The sequence below is a fragment of the Malus sylvestris genome, chromosome 15, assembly GCF_916048215.2.
Source record: "Malus sylvestris chromosome 15, drMalSylv7.2, whole genome shotgun sequence".
Taxonomy (NCBI): Eukaryota; Viridiplantae; Streptophyta; class Magnoliopsida; order Rosales; family Rosaceae; genus Malus; species Malus sylvestris.
This window is the reverse complement of record NC_062274.1, coordinates 37824580-37831315: the sequence shown is the minus strand read 5'-3', so window position 1 is coordinate 37831315 and position 6736 is coordinate 37824580.

Sequence of the window (6736 nt, the reverse complement as noted above, 5' to 3'; positions counted from 1 at the left end):
AACAATAAGCTTCATCGATGGCGAATTAGATATCAAATTAAGATGTCCATTGTGTGGCTTAGTCGAACTCCTCCTCCCCTCAGTGTAAAAATGTCAACGTACTAAAAAAACAATAAGCTTCATCTCTAGGTCACTTTCTAAATCAACAAGGTAGTCGGCTGCTATGTTACTAAATTCAGTTACGACTGGTAAAATTCTTGACAACCTAATAGCTTTTGGGCAAAGTTGGCCATAGGTCGTAGCTCATTTGACCAAAACCAAATAACAAGTGTGGATGCAAATTTCTGCCTTCTTCTTCTTGGATGAAAATGCACTTGCAAAACAATTAACATCTAAGATCAAGGCCAAGAGCCTTACGCGCCAACGATGAATGGGGGGGTTTTGGCCGAAGAATCTCCGATGCCAAAGTTAGAATTTGAGGGAAAAGTGTTTAGAGAAATTTAGAGAATTTTGGAAGAGAATTGGATTTAGGTTTTTGGAGAGAATGATGCTATATATAGGGGTGTGGCCAGCCCTATTTGGAGAAATGGGGACCAGCCACTTATGGTGATTTTTTGCTCTAATTGTAAGATATTATGTCAAATAATATCTTGCAATCAATTAGGAAATTAATCAATTAATTTTGGTAATTAATCCCAATTTGAAAAGTATAATTGGAAGTTACCTTGTGGATGAGGATTTGATGAGGAGTGATGAGAGGGTTTAAAAGAATACCATTTTGATCAATTTTGACCTTGATTGAGTTGTTATTGTCTGCTGCTTGCGCGTGGGAGTCCTGGTGTGCTTCAAGGGTAATTTTGTCTTTTTCACCCAAAAGTCCACGTGTTGCCTCTATATTTTTCTTGATTATTTTTGGTTCCACAAATGCCCCCACACCTATTGGGCTACTCGCAGGAAAGGGCAGCAGGTGTAGAGATCTTCCCTTGTTTTAGGAAACGTAAGATTGTTTCCTATTTTGATGTAGATTCCCTCTTTGATTTGAAATTAGGTCCTTCTGGGAAAGGGAGATAAATTACTTCCAAAGTCAACTTCAGAGAGCAATTTATTCTACCCTACAAGAGAGAGAGAAAGCTAGTGGATATTTGTTCCCCCTCCCCTAGCAATCTTCTACATTTGGTCGTGCAAATGGCCGTCTTTCGCTGCTTTCTTTGTCTTCATGCCTCATCAAGGAAAGAACAAATTAATTTTTCCTTGTCTTCATAATCTTTGGGAGCTTTAGGGCTTGAAATTTGGCTCGATGGGGGTTGAGAAAGTGTGAAAAGGTGGCTGGAAAGCCACAATATGGCTACCATGGGTGGCTCGCTGCTATCGACTCAGTACAGTGGCGGTTGGCTGGGCCAAAAGTGGCTCGGCTTGGGCCGAACTAATGGGCACTGGACTGGACCTGGCACATGCCAGGTTGGTGCTGTGGCTTAAGCCAAGGAGACTTTGGAGATAAGTAGAGAGTTGGAGTCTGATTCTTCCCTTAAGCTACGTGTTCCAACGATTTTCATTACCGGTAAGTAGATTGCTTAGTCTCTAGGCTACTTTGTACTTTTGCTGAGCTGCTTTCTAATTCATTGTTTATCTTTTTCTGCTTATCTAAATTTAGAATTCAACTCAACTTCCAAGACTTCTCCGGACATGAAGATAGTGCATGTTGTTCTTGGTATCCCTTCTGAGTATTGTGAATAGTGTTGGCTGCTTAGTCTTCTTCGTCGAGAGAAAGATGGGCTGCCTTCGAAATAGGAGATAAAATGGATCAAGGCGAAGGCATTGGCTTGTCCGATCGTTGTCATGGAGCCTGATGTGAATGAAGGTGGAAAGAAGAGATCTTCCCCCACTTACTTAAGAAATGTTGGCTAAGAAAAAGCGGAAGACTTCCTCCACTACTCGTAAAGGTTCACCGGTTACCCCCAAGCTTATGATTGACTTGACTTCTTCTAATGACGAGAAAGATGAGGCTACTAGATCTGAGCCAGTGACGCCTGCCATTTCAAAGATGGCAACTTTGATTGTCGATATGATTGCTCAGCGTAGAGGTTCCGTCGTGCCCCAAGTGCCGAAACTAGTGCCAAAGCGTCCGTTAGGAGCTAAATTTGTTTCACCTTTGGAAAGGCTTGCTAATATGAAGAGCGATAAGGTGGACTCTACTGCTAAAGTGGTGCCAATGCTTACTCCCCTGCTGCTGAGACTGATTCGCCTGCTGGGAAGGAGGAAACTGCTTGCGTGGGCAGCTGTGAGAAATCCATTAAGCTTACTGCTAGGGAGGATGTTAAGATCTGTGCGCTTTTGAAACTAGATCTGCTTGAAAACATAGATATGTGTGCCAAGTTTATTGATGGCGTTAAAGGGGTTGTTGATATGAGCATATTTATGCGAATTAGTTAGCTTGTTTTCTTGCATTTTCTTAGTTAATTTGTGTTTATTATAGTGTTTTAAGCTGTTTTCGTGTGTTTTAAGCTGTTTTAGGCTATGATGTAGAAAATGACAATTTTAGCTGCCGAGTCTATGCTTCTTGATCAAGAGGACACCAAGGCTGCCAAGGAGGTGGCAAGGACTATGGCAACCGAAGCTTACTCCTCGACCAAGAAAATCAAGAAGTTGGAATCTGAGCTTGCTGCTTTGAAGGGGTCTAATATCTCTACCCCCATTTTTCTACATCTTGAGACCACTCGCCAGGAGATTGTGGATTTGAAGACTAGGCTTGATGCAATCTAAGTTAAGTATGAAAGTGCAAAGAAGGAGATTGGGTGTTACATACCTCAGATTCAAGACCTTGAGAGTGCTGTCTCTGAGCTCTGTTTTACTACTTATGCAAAGGATTAGGAACTGATCGTTGCTTACAACCAAGTGATCCATTTCAAGAAGGTCATTGATAGGTTTGAACCTTAAGTGTTGGAACTTCAGGGTGTTTTGAAGATTAACGACAGTCTGAAGAAGGAAGTAGATGAGCTGTAGCCTGTCTGTGCTAGTCTGCTTGAGGAAAATGAGCATTTGAAGGGTGAGATCAAGCTGATTTCTACAAGCTGGGTCATGTAGACTACTCATTAGGAGGCTGTTTGACTTTAGCTTCCATTGGTAAAGTAGTCGGAGAAGTTGATGCCCAAGCTGGAGTAGCCGGGGGTGAAGCGCCGAATGGTATTGTTGCTGAGAATGTCGTCGTTGCTGAAGGTGTGGCAATCGAGTAGTCGTGAAGTGTCCAAGCTAATGAAAAGTAGGTAGTCTTTAGGATTTTCTTTGTTTTCCTTGTTGCTTTTTTCTTTGCTTAAACTCCTTCGGTTTTTGCCAGTTGTTTATCAATTTTGTTAGAAAATTTAATAAACTTGCTTCCTTCGTTTTTCTTCATCTTCGCTTCTTTTGTTCTTGCCCAACCTTAGACTTTTTAGACTAGGGGTAGACGTGCTACTTTTTTATAAGCAGATAGGCCCACATAGCCTATGCAGTCGTAGGTGTTGGTGTTGAACTTTACAAAGTTGTTAGCCATAGGGTTGACAGCCGGACGCCCTACATAAAGCAAACGAGTATGCGTGACCACTTGGTTGTTAACCTTGGCTCTCTCCAATTCTGTAGGTTGCGTAGCAAGTACCACAACACTTTAGGACTTGGTGTAGGTCGTTCCGCGCTTTGGCAGAAATGAAGCTTATCAACTGCGTAGTATGTCGACAATGGAAGAAGCTTTGTATATGCGTGCTAACTTGTTTAACCTTTCACATAAACGTGTGGTTGTTTAAGTTTAACGCAGTTTACTACTCGAAGGGCAAGTCGTAGGTAGTCTTTTGGAAACCGTGGGCTACCTTAGTGTACTCAGTAGCAGCTTTAGGGTTCCAGGGCAGCCATCCATAGGGGCGTACTCCGTAATGTGCCCCCTTCATCTCTAAGGCCTGGTTCCCCGCGGATTTGGACAAGATACCCAAAATCCTTCAGTTCGCTAAGCCTTGAAAAATACAATTGTGGCTACTTCTAGGAATCCCAACACAAGCCATCATGCATCTAGTTACACCAGGGCAACCCGGCTTATCTACGTCTGGATATTCAGAATGTAAAGTTTATCCTCTCGCACTGGAGAGCATTTAGTTTATCCTCTTGCACTAGAGAGTAGACCCAAATAGGTGTCGGGGGATTGGTTTACCCTCTCGCACTAGAGAGCATGGTTGGTCCCCAAGGGGTGCAATTCCTACGATAAGTCCTTAGGAAGGGTGCGATCTTCTTTTGAAGTGCATGAGTGATCAGTTGTTGTAAGCATGCAACCGAGCCAAGTTGTAGATTACTTTTGAATTCCTCATTGAAAAACGAGTGAAACGAACGAAAACTTAGCTGTAAGGTAGGAACTGCATAACAACTGGATAGTCTTCGGCTTGCAAGGTGGTGCCCAACGAGCTGCTTGAGTCTTTGGGCTTTGATGTAGCGGGAGGTCATAGATGGTACTTCATCAGATTGTAGGCATTCCACTACTTTTTGATCTCTTTGTCGTTTATGGTGGCAAGGGTGTAACTACCCCTGTCGCCTACTCAGCTACTTTTGTACAGACCTTCCCAGATGAGATCCATCTTTTGGAGTTTTTTCTACGGGCAGTGATGAAGGCTTTTCTTAAGACTATATCTTGGGGCTATAACTGCCGGATCTTGGCTCTTTTGTTGTAAGTGGAGAGAAGTTGCTGCTGGTAGGTTATGATGCTGGTGATGGTCTGTTCGTGCTTTTCTTCTACCAGATTTAAGCTTGTAGCTATCTCTTTACTGTTCTGCTCAATGTTTGGTAGTAAAGTGTTGATACTTGGCATGATGACATTGGGATGAATGATTACTTCTAAACCAAATTCCAAAGAGAAATGAGTCTCACCGGTGACTCGTTGTTTGGTTGTGCGATACGCCCATAGACATCCAGAGAGTTCGTCTAGCCATATTTCTTTCTTGTCAGAGAGGGATTTTTTAGGCAGTCGAGAATCGTCTTGTTGAATGCTTCGGCCCGCCCATTGCCTTGAAGATATCTTGGCGTGGACATGTGCTACTTGATGCCATACTTTTGGAAGAACTTCGCCAAATCTTTGCCTATGAATTGCGGGCTGTTATTTGTGACAATGAATTGAGGGATGCCAAATTGGAAAATGATGTTCTTCTATATGAAGCACTCTATGTCCGTTTGAGTCGTAGTTGTCTTGGGCTCGGCTTCTACCCACTTGGTGAAATAATCAGTTGCCTCCATCATTATGCTTCTGCCCCCAGTAGCAGGTGACATTGGCTATACCAGTCGATTGTTCACTGCATGAACAACCAATGACTCGTCTACGGGTGTACTTTGCTAGCAGGTGGTGTTGGTATCGGCTTGTAGTGTTGGCCGTAATCGCACTTTTGTATTGACTCCTTAGCATCTTGGTGTATAGTAGGCCAGTAGTAACCTGCGTTGAGAACCTTCTGTGCTAAGGATCATCATCTGGAGTGATTTCCACAAAGGCCTTCGTGGATTGAACTTAGAACCTTTAGGTCATTGGGATGCACTAAGCAGCAAAGATGTGGTCTAATGTAGGATATACGGACGAGAATGCCGTTCCATATGTAGTACGGTGCTGCCTTTGTTTGGGGCTTTTTAGACTCCAATCTTTCCATAGGGAGTGTGCCATTGACCAGGTAGTTTATAATGGAATCTTGCCAGCTTGGAGTTGTACTAACCTATGACACTTCAGTTGCCAGCTCTACCTCTATGCTTGGCTTGTGTAGATACTTCATCGGAATAAAGCGTTTGAGTTGATAGTCGAGGGTGAAGCCTAGGCCGGCTAATGCGTCTGCGTGGGCGTTGTTTGGCCGCAGAACTTAAGTGATGGTGTAAGTCTAAAACACCTCAAGCTGCTTTCGTACCTTCTCTAGGTACTGCGCCATCTTTGTATGTTTTGTTGTGTACTCCTTAATAGTCTGACTGGTGATTAGCTGATAATTGTAAGGTTGTTCACCGCCAAGTCTTTTGCCATTCGGAGGCCTACTAATAGGGCTTCGTACTTTGCTTCGTTGTTGGACGCTTTGAAGTATAGAGTGATTGCATTCTCGAGCATCGAACCATCTGGGGTGACAAGAGCCACGCCTGCTTTCCAACCCTTATAGTTAGATGCGTCGTCGATGCGTAAATGCCAGAAGTATTCATCGAGTGAAGCAGACGTGGCTAGGGCCTGCTTGGTTGCCTCCGATGCATCATTGGGTTGCTCTGTATTGTCACCTTAGCTAGGCGTGAAGGCACAATAGGGAGTCGTGGAGTTGGGGTATTGTTACATGCAGTAGGAGATGCTCAACTGCGGGTATTAGGCCACTCTAGAGCTGAATTATGAAGCAAGGGTCAGCTGGGGCCATGTGATGCGCAACAGGAGATGGTGTTCAACTGCCAGTACATGTTGCTCCTATGTAGAATCTTTCGGGTCAACTTCTCCGTCGGGCATCTAGATTGAGCATAATAGTGCATCATGAAGATGACTGCATACGTATAAAGGTATAACTTGGGCTTCCAAGTTGCAACAACTATCGCCAAGGTTAGCTTTTGAATTTCTAGTAGTTGGTTTCCTTATCGATGAGAGCTTTTGAACTTTAGAATACAGGTAGTCGGGCCCTCAGCTCTTCTCATATGAGGGCAGAGCTCATCGCTACTTCCAAGATTGCTAAGTAAATGTGCAAGTCCTCCGCTACTTCCGATTTAGATAATAGGGATGTGATGTCGGGTACGTCTTCAAGTCCTTAAATATGCATCAGCGAGCCTTGTCCCAATGTGCATACTTTTT